The sequence below is a fragment of the Marmota marmota genome, unplaced genomic scaffold (assembly GCF_001458135.2).
Source record: "Marmota marmota marmota unplaced genomic scaffold, marMar, whole genome shotgun sequence".
In the NCBI taxonomy this organism is placed as follows: Eukaryota; Metazoa; Chordata; class Mammalia; order Rodentia; family Sciuridae; genus Marmota; species Marmota marmota.
The window spans coordinates 12,140,235-12,148,433 of record NW_026000005.1 but is presented as its reverse complement, the minus strand read 5'-3'; the positions used below and the strand labels follow the sequence as shown (position 1 = coordinate 12,148,433).

The following is an 8,199-nucleotide window of genomic DNA, read 5'->3' as shown; positions in this document are numbered from 1 at the left end:
ATATATATATATATATATATATATATATATATAAATTTTATATGATATATATGTATATCTTAAAATTTGTGAAATTCTACACTCTAAGTCTATGCCATTTGTTATAAGAGACTCACCTTGATAAAGTCATTGAAAAGATAAAAAGGAAAGAAATAGATAGGAGCTTGGAGAAGTTTGGATATGCAAGAAGATAATTGGACAGGAAGTCGAACTATGGAAAACCACTGGGTTAGAGGACAGGAAGGACAAGAGTCCCTGGACAGAAAGCAGGGAGCATTCGCTAAACACAGAATGATCTCTAGTCATCCTAAATTGCTCCCTTTCAAAGGCCAGAAAAATAATCTGGAAGCTCTAAAAGCAAAGCCCCATGTTGTGGTCTGCACAACTGGAAGCAGGAAGGCTCTGCCTGCTGTCCAACCCATTGGTCCTGGATGCTGATGCCCCTGTAGATACTCCTCACCTGTCTCCTGGTCCTTCTGTAGAGCTGGGTAGTCCTGGGACCTGTCTCCACACCAATCACATTTTTCCCAGAGTGGCATCAGGGCTTTTGAGACTACCATTAGGGGAGGTAGTTTATTTAATATTACCTTACAAACCCAAAACATCTCAAACTGGAATCATATTGAAGATTTGCCCCAGGCTCTTCCAGAATTCCAGAAAAACATTCCCAGCTCCCCAGTGTCAACTGAGAGCAGTATTGCAGTCTCTGTCCATATTCTCTTGCCCTTTTTACTGGCTCTCCACCTCTACCTTCCTAAAGAGAGTTCAAGAGTATTGCCTACACCCTGAGCACTGCACTCTTTGGGCTTGAAAGAACTTTACAAGAAACTGTAGAAGAGAGCTAAATTGGATAAAGACCAAAGTTGCTAAAAAATTTCTAGTAAACCCACAGTTGTTCTACTTTAAAGGCAATAATCCCATTGACTTCTGATTAAAATGGAAATTGTCTATAAAGAAACTCCTTGGGACAAAATTGAATGATGGAACTAGATTAAGAAAGCAGTCCATTACCCTTAAGTGAAAAATGCACCAAGTCATCATTCAGAGGCAGCAATGGGATGGTGATGGCGGTATGGTAATTAAAAAGACACAACCTAAATTTAGCCGAACAATTTTAGAGATCCTCCAGAGCACTGAAAATAGAACAAATTCTCCCAAAATACATACAATCTTCACACTTCCTAGGATAAGACTGGTGTTGCATTTTATACATAGGTCTAATTACCTTTGAGTATTACAGTACAAATATTAGACAGGTTCTGACCATGGCTGCGAGTCTGATTTCTCTAGAAGGCATTTACTTCTATTTATTTTCTCATTGTCTAATACTTATCTCAGTTAGCAGGTGCATGTGTCATCTGGCCAATCCTGGGGAGGCATGCATTTGCATATTCACCTTTCTTCTCCTTCCCCCCATTCCTACTGCCAGCTATTTCCCAACTCCAAGAACTATCAACTTAGTAGAATCTTATTACCTTTACTTACCAAAAAACAGAGAATTACTGCTTCTTATACAGAAATTGGTGGCAATATTAATCAGACTCTAGATCATTCCTGTTCCTCTCATTCCTTCTCCTTTTCCTTCCATTTCAACAGTGCCTGCAGTCTCAGTGGAGATTCTCTTAGGAAAAGTAGAAATACAACATTCCAAATTCCAAAGGCCTTGCCCAGAGATTTTTTTCTGCTAATCTTGGTGGATTTGTTGTTGTTGTTGTTTTGTTTTATTAAAAAGCATGAAGAGCTCAAAGATTAATTAGAAATTGGTGAAAAAAAACTTTGGTCCAGGTTTCCTGTGCACTCAGCCTTTTAAAGACAGGAAAAGTCAACTTTGGTAGCGTACTGTTTCCTCATATTATGCCAACACCAAGCAAGGACCAGGTGAGCATGTGTAATAGCAGACAATGTGGTTTAGTTTCATGGTCAAAGTTAACCATGGCTATGCAAAACAGGCCACCCAAATCTCCACATTCTTATCCCAATTGCTTTTGCCTTAGAATGACCTTGGAGAGCTCAATTACCACCAGTATAACTATTTTCTTCTAACACTCACTACCAAGTTCCTCAGATACATGGAAAATTAACAAGCAGCATTTTGATTTCCTCAGATGAAAAGGAATCCAGGCAGATTAATAGAACAAAGTATTCTAATTCTTAATCATTGAAATTTCTGAAGACTGCCAGGTGTAATTAAATAGTCATCAGCAAATAAACTGTAGGGTGAGAGTTCAGTGCAATGCGTCAAATTGGAACACAGTTAAGCAGAAGGCTCACCTGAGGAATGAAACCTGGAGACACTCAAGCTTTAAAGTGCCCCCTAAGAATCAGGCAGTAATTATAAAATAGCATTCATGGAGAGCTCTTTCAAATCACAGTGAAGAGCTCATTTCTGAAGCCATTTGTTAAGCTATTGCCTCTGACTATTGCCATTGCTGCAATCACTTTTGCAGAGCCAAGAAAGAAACTAATTTTAGCTACATCTTCTTTAACCTCTTACCTTTCCCAGGAAAGAATTTTCTTTAGAGAATCTAAAAGTTGAATCTTCTAGTTATAAACACTTTCACAGATAGAAAGCAAGAAAAATCTCAGCTGGGAATCTTTTCTCAAAGAAGCATTATTAAAAACAAGTGGGAAGGAATGCTACCCAGGCACAGCTGTGGCTGCCTGTTCTTGAGAGTAGGAATGTACTGGAAAGAAAGTCCTTATGGAGGAGGTAGTTTCCTTGTTTCCTTCTTGGGATACCGATGCTACACTAGGAGCAATCGCCCTCTTGTCTTTAGCCAAAATAAAACTTCAGGGAACATGAAATACATCTCCCTTAGGGCTTGTCCTACACTTGTGGAAACCTACAGAAAAAGGCATTGCCCGTCTCTGTGCATGGTGGTGCTATGTCTGTGGGGGAAGTTCCTTCACAATATCTAGGAACCCAGTGAGTGATTTAAACTTACTCCAGTGCTTCAGAGCAAGCAATTTGTGGTTAACCTCTATGCGTGATTTGTTTGTTTGTTTTAATCACCTTAAAATTAAAGCCCTCTATAGCCCAGAAGAAGGTGGTGAAGGAGAAGTGAGACCTCTTGTGTTTGAAACTGGATTTGACATTCCAGCTGGGGGTGAGAAACCTGGCCAGACCCTGTAATACGATGGGGCTGTAAAAGTGGCTGTGCTACTCCCGGGGGACAGCAGCTCTGTCTACATGGGAACTCTAGGCAGAGGGTCACAGGATTTGAGGTTGGTTACAGTGCTGGATATTCTGGGAAATCTGTGGGGACCAGGATCAAATATTGCCTCAACGCTCACACCAACACAAGTCTGGCTATGCCACAGAACCCTGGACCTGGTGATATTTTCTAACTCACTCACTCTCTCCCTCTCTCTCTCTTCTCCTTTTACATATATGTATATATATTTTTTAATTACTACCTTCTTGTCACATGTATTTGTTGAGTTCTGGCCACATGACCATGGTCGATAGCTTTATTGGGATGGCAAAATGCCTGAGTGCAGTTCTTGCTCAATAAGCTGATAAGATAACTCTCAAACATCCATGAATACAATCTGATAAGGCAGCAAACAGAAGGGAGAACAAAGTTCTGTTGAATACACCAGAGAACAGCGAGTGACTATTTCTTCCTGAGAAAGATCAAAGAAGGCCTCATGGAAGAAGAGGCCTTTGAAACATGTTTTGCAACCTGGAGGATGTTGACACGTGGGGGAACAAGAGAAAAGCACCTAAACAGAAGCTACAACAGAAGCCATGGCATGGAGACCTCTGTCAGGGAACATCAAATAATTCATGTGACTTAAATGAGAAATGCCTGGTGAGATGAGAGGCGGTGTGAGGTGGAACAAGGAGGTTAAGGACAAATAGCAAGTGTTTTGCAAACCATCGACTTTGTACTGTAGACAATGGTAAACCACTGAATTATTTTAGAGCAAGTAAGATGTGAGCAGGTTGGTATTTTCAGATGGCCCTCTGGCAGCATTGTGGAGGATGGATCTGGGGTTGGCACAGAACTTACAGGAAAGGAGAACAGAGGCTACAGTAGTAATTGCCAGGTGGGAAATGAGGCAATCACAGGGTGGTGAAGACATGCAAGCCCTAAAGCAGGGTTTCGGATAGGCAAACAATAGACATGGAGACTTACTGGATGCAGGAGTTGAGGGAAAGGGAAACAAAAGATGATTCCCAGGTGTCTAGCTGGAGTGTAGACTAGAGGAATGTTCCTGCTACTAACCATGGGAGGCATAATTGAGAGAGGGGCAGGGAAAAGGAAAGGGTGTTGGGGCATTTCCTTTTGGTCACGTTGGGTTTGCAGCTAGGGATGTACCGTAGAAAGTTGGAGACGCAGACCTGGACCTCAGGTATTTCCGATATCCATTTTGTATAAGAAATCAGGCTTGGAGACGTGAGTAATGTGCCTGAGGATCCCTAATACATGGTGATGTTTTAGTCATGCTATTGTCCCTGGTTTTAGCATAGCACCAGAAATGAAGAAATATCACTCTACTTATGCCAAGGCCAGAGAAGAGACAGAACCAGAAAACACCAGCTTTTGAGGATGGGCAGAAGATGGAGCCATCAAGAAGGAATGAGAAAAAGCTTAAGTTGAGGCATGAGAACGTCAAGAAAGAGGAAAAATCAGGATGTCAAATGGCTTAGTGCTCAGGGAAAGTGAAGCTCAGCGGTCCATGGTGGTTTTTGCCTTCAGATGAGAGATGAACATGAAAGCTCGTTTGCAAATGATTGATGGGAAAACAAGAAGTGAAGCGATAGAAGAAGATTCAGACGATACTTTTAGCGAATTTAGACTTTAAGCTAGGAGGTAAGAAGAGCTGGAGGTTTTCTGGTTTGAGTAGGTCATTGGTTTTAAAGGATGACGTAGATCAGAATGTGTTTGTGGGCAGAAGGAAAAGTTCCCACTGTACAAAAAAAGAGATCAGGATTAGCTAGGGCTGGGCTACAGAAGAACAGGTGGTGGAGTGAATTTTTAAAGGAGCACTTACTTCTAAAAATAGGAGGAGAAATGAAAATGCAAACCATGAAGCTTTCTTTTAAAAATCAGTGTCTAGGTTTATGGTCACAGTATTCCTTGATTACGTGCCATGAATTTCTCCAGAAGTGCCCACTCAGAAGAATCTTCCCCAGCACCCACTCTCATTGGTGTTGAAAAGCCTGAAGTCTGGTTTCCTCTTCTGTTTGGCATGGGCCAAATGGAGTTGTACTTGCAGCTTTTATTTTCAGGTTTTTATTTTGGTCTCTTTCAACCTTGAGTTAACAACCAAAAATATCACACAAAAAGGGACATAAAAGGAAAAGGCATCCCATTTCACCATTAACTCAGCTTTCCAGGAAATGCAACCTCTAAACAGCCACAATAAGCCACTTAGTCGTCTCTGCCCAAGACTCTTCACCTCTTGTCTGCTGGACCAATGGACCAACAACTGGGGTTCAAGATGCTCAAATGACATTATAGACAGTTAAAAACAAATTGCTGTCTACACCTTTCACATGATAGTCCTCCTCCTAATCAGGATCCTCTAAAACGCTGCAAGAATATTTTCAGTTTTATGATATGGTCTGACCAATGAGAGCTTGAAATTTTACACACAATTTAAAATGGCAAAACATCTTAGGATTTACTCATTAAACTAATTTCTCTAGTTTTATAATAATTATTTCTTTATAGCTATGTGACGTCTTTACTTGGAAACAACACTAGATCTGAGGTTCCATAGAACTGAAACTTTGGTTTGAATATTATCAAGATAAGGAAGAAATGCAGAGGATTTTCCTAAGCCACCCTCCCTCTTACTGCACAGAAGTTTGGTAAGTGTCACATACAACCCCACTCCTGTTCCCCTCCAGTGTACCTTACCAAAGTCTGAAAATGGTAAATGACAAATGGAACTAACACCAACTGCCTTTGACTGGAAGAGCCAAGTCCAGATCTTTACAGAAAACACATACTTTGGTCCTTCATGTACCCAACATATATGTTCATGTGTCTGGCTACAGGGACATGAAGCCATACTGCATCCTGCAGCAGGATTCCTCTGTACTCAACTGTACCACATGAAACCGAACTCCATTCATGCCATGAATCTATAAACCTTCCTGAATGTCTTCTTCTTTTTTAATCTTCTATTCCAAATTCCTTATCTACCCCCCTTTAATATCAGCATTCTTTCAAATAAACCATAGCATTTTAGGTAGAAAATGTAACATCTATGCAACAAAAGAAATCTCTAAATTGCCTCTCTACCTATAATCTTTTTAGGTCAGATATTGTGACAAGATTGTTGGCTGATGATGCAGGAGATGTCGCCCTCTAATGGAGAAAGTCTGTTCAGGAGCTTAACTGCTTAAATGTACCATCTTTAAGGTCATTCAGCTTTTTCCTCTGAGTCCATTTGATCAATCAACCTCTTAAATTTTTTTTTGTCACTCCAAAGTCAACTTTTTTTCCCTACAAATCAGTTCCTCATTTTGTCTTCTCTATATTTTATTTCTAACATTTTTTCTTTATAAGTTAATATATATTAATTGCTTCATACTCAGAAAATACAGATGGAGCTAATACAAAATCCCATATCTCAGAAGCAATCACTGTTAATTTTTCATTTGTTTGATTGGTGATATTTGGAATTGAACCCTAGGCCTCATGCATATTGGCAAGTGCTCTACCACTGAGCTATATGCCCAGCCCACTGTTAATGTTTTGAATGTTACAATCCTTCTAGGCTTTTTCTCTTGGAACTACATAAATGAACACATATACATACAATTAGGATACCTTTTTTTAAAACAGGACACAGATTTTTAAATTCTCACTTGAAAACAAATTAGAAATATCTTCTTTAATAAAAAATTTAAATTTCTAAATATTAATGCTTGCTGCAACTGAGGAAACAATCAGAAGATGAATAAAGGGGCACGTACACAAACACACACACACACACACACACACACACACACATCCTCTATGCTCCCCACTTGAGGTAGCCAAAGTTAATATCCCTGGTTTGTAACCATCCAGAACTTTCTCCACATTTACACAAACTTCACACAAATAAACAAAAGTGCTTGTCTGTTTTCACAAAAATGGAGTGTTGCTATACACATTATTATGCAACTTTTCTCAAACCATATGTCATAGACATTCCTCAGGTCAGCAAATCAGGATCTGATTCAATATTTTAAAGCTCTGTATTAATATAATAGAGTGGATGAATCATAATTAGTCAATAGTTGGTATTGATGGATATTCAATTATTTCCTAATTTTTGCCTTATGTGTGGTTTACTTTTTATAATATTGAGTCTTATATATAGGATTGTTGGCCAAAGGGCTTGCAAATTTTAAATTTTAAAATATTTTTAAGTTTCTGTCCAATTCTTCGCAAAGCAATTGGAAGGCTTCACACCAATATCATGCAGGACAGGGTCTGTTCCTGCAGCCTTGCTAGGGATGAATGTTATGGCTCCTTCTCATTTTTGCTAGTTTGATGGATGAAAAATGGTATCTGGTTCCCATTTTAATTTTCACTTTCCCAATTACTAGTGCTGTTATACATTTTTATATGTGGATATTCCTCTAAAATACATGTTTAAAGGCTTTGGGTTCCAGCATATTAATATACCATGGTTTAATCAATTTTCTTCTATCAAACATATGGGTTGTATCCAGTTTTTTCACATTATTAGAAATATTGCAAGTAAGATCCAGGTACCTTATTTTCACACCTGCTAATTCCTTCCTTACACTAAATTCCTAAAACTAAAATTGTCATGTTCACGGGTATCGGTAAGCATGGCAATTAAGAGTTTAGGTGCTGGAGCTGGGCGTGGTAGCACACGCCTATAATCCCAGTGGCTTGGGAGGCAGAGGCAGGAGGATCAAGAGTTCAAAGCCAGTCTCAGCAATTTAGTGGGGCACTAAGCAACTCAGTGAGACCCTGTCTCTAAATAAAGTACAAAATAGGGATGGGGATGTGGCTCTGTGGTAGAGTTCAGGCACCAGTAACACACACACACACACACACACACACAAAATAAAAAAGTTAGGTGCTGGAGTCAGACTGTTAGAATTAAATTCTAGAAGTCTCAATTTTTAGTGGTGTGACCATGCAAGTTGGTCAGTCTTGCTTTGCCTCAGTTTCTTTTTTTTTTTGTAAGAGAGAGAGAGAATTTATATATATATAT

The 8,199-nt window shown here is 39.4% G+C and overlaps 2 long non-coding RNA genes across 4 annotated transcripts in view; one reads left to right on the top strand and one right to left on the bottom strand.

Annotated features, from left to right (window-relative positions):
- Positions 1 to 7,158, top strand: part of LOC107138554 — a 91,232-nt gene extending 84,074 nt beyond the window's left edge. Inside the window, exons 3-4 of the long non-coding RNA XR_001503012.2 lie at positions 5,685 to 5,824; positions 6,276 to 7,158. This is a non-coding gene — a long non-coding RNA (uncharacterized LOC107138554). The remainder of the gene's footprint in view (positions 1 to 5,684; positions 5,825 to 6,275) is intronic.
- The window catches only part of LOC125618161, a 153,460-nt gene that overhangs the window by 43,851 nt on the left and 101,410 nt on the right, over positions 1 to 8,199 (bottom strand). The window lies entirely within an intron of this gene.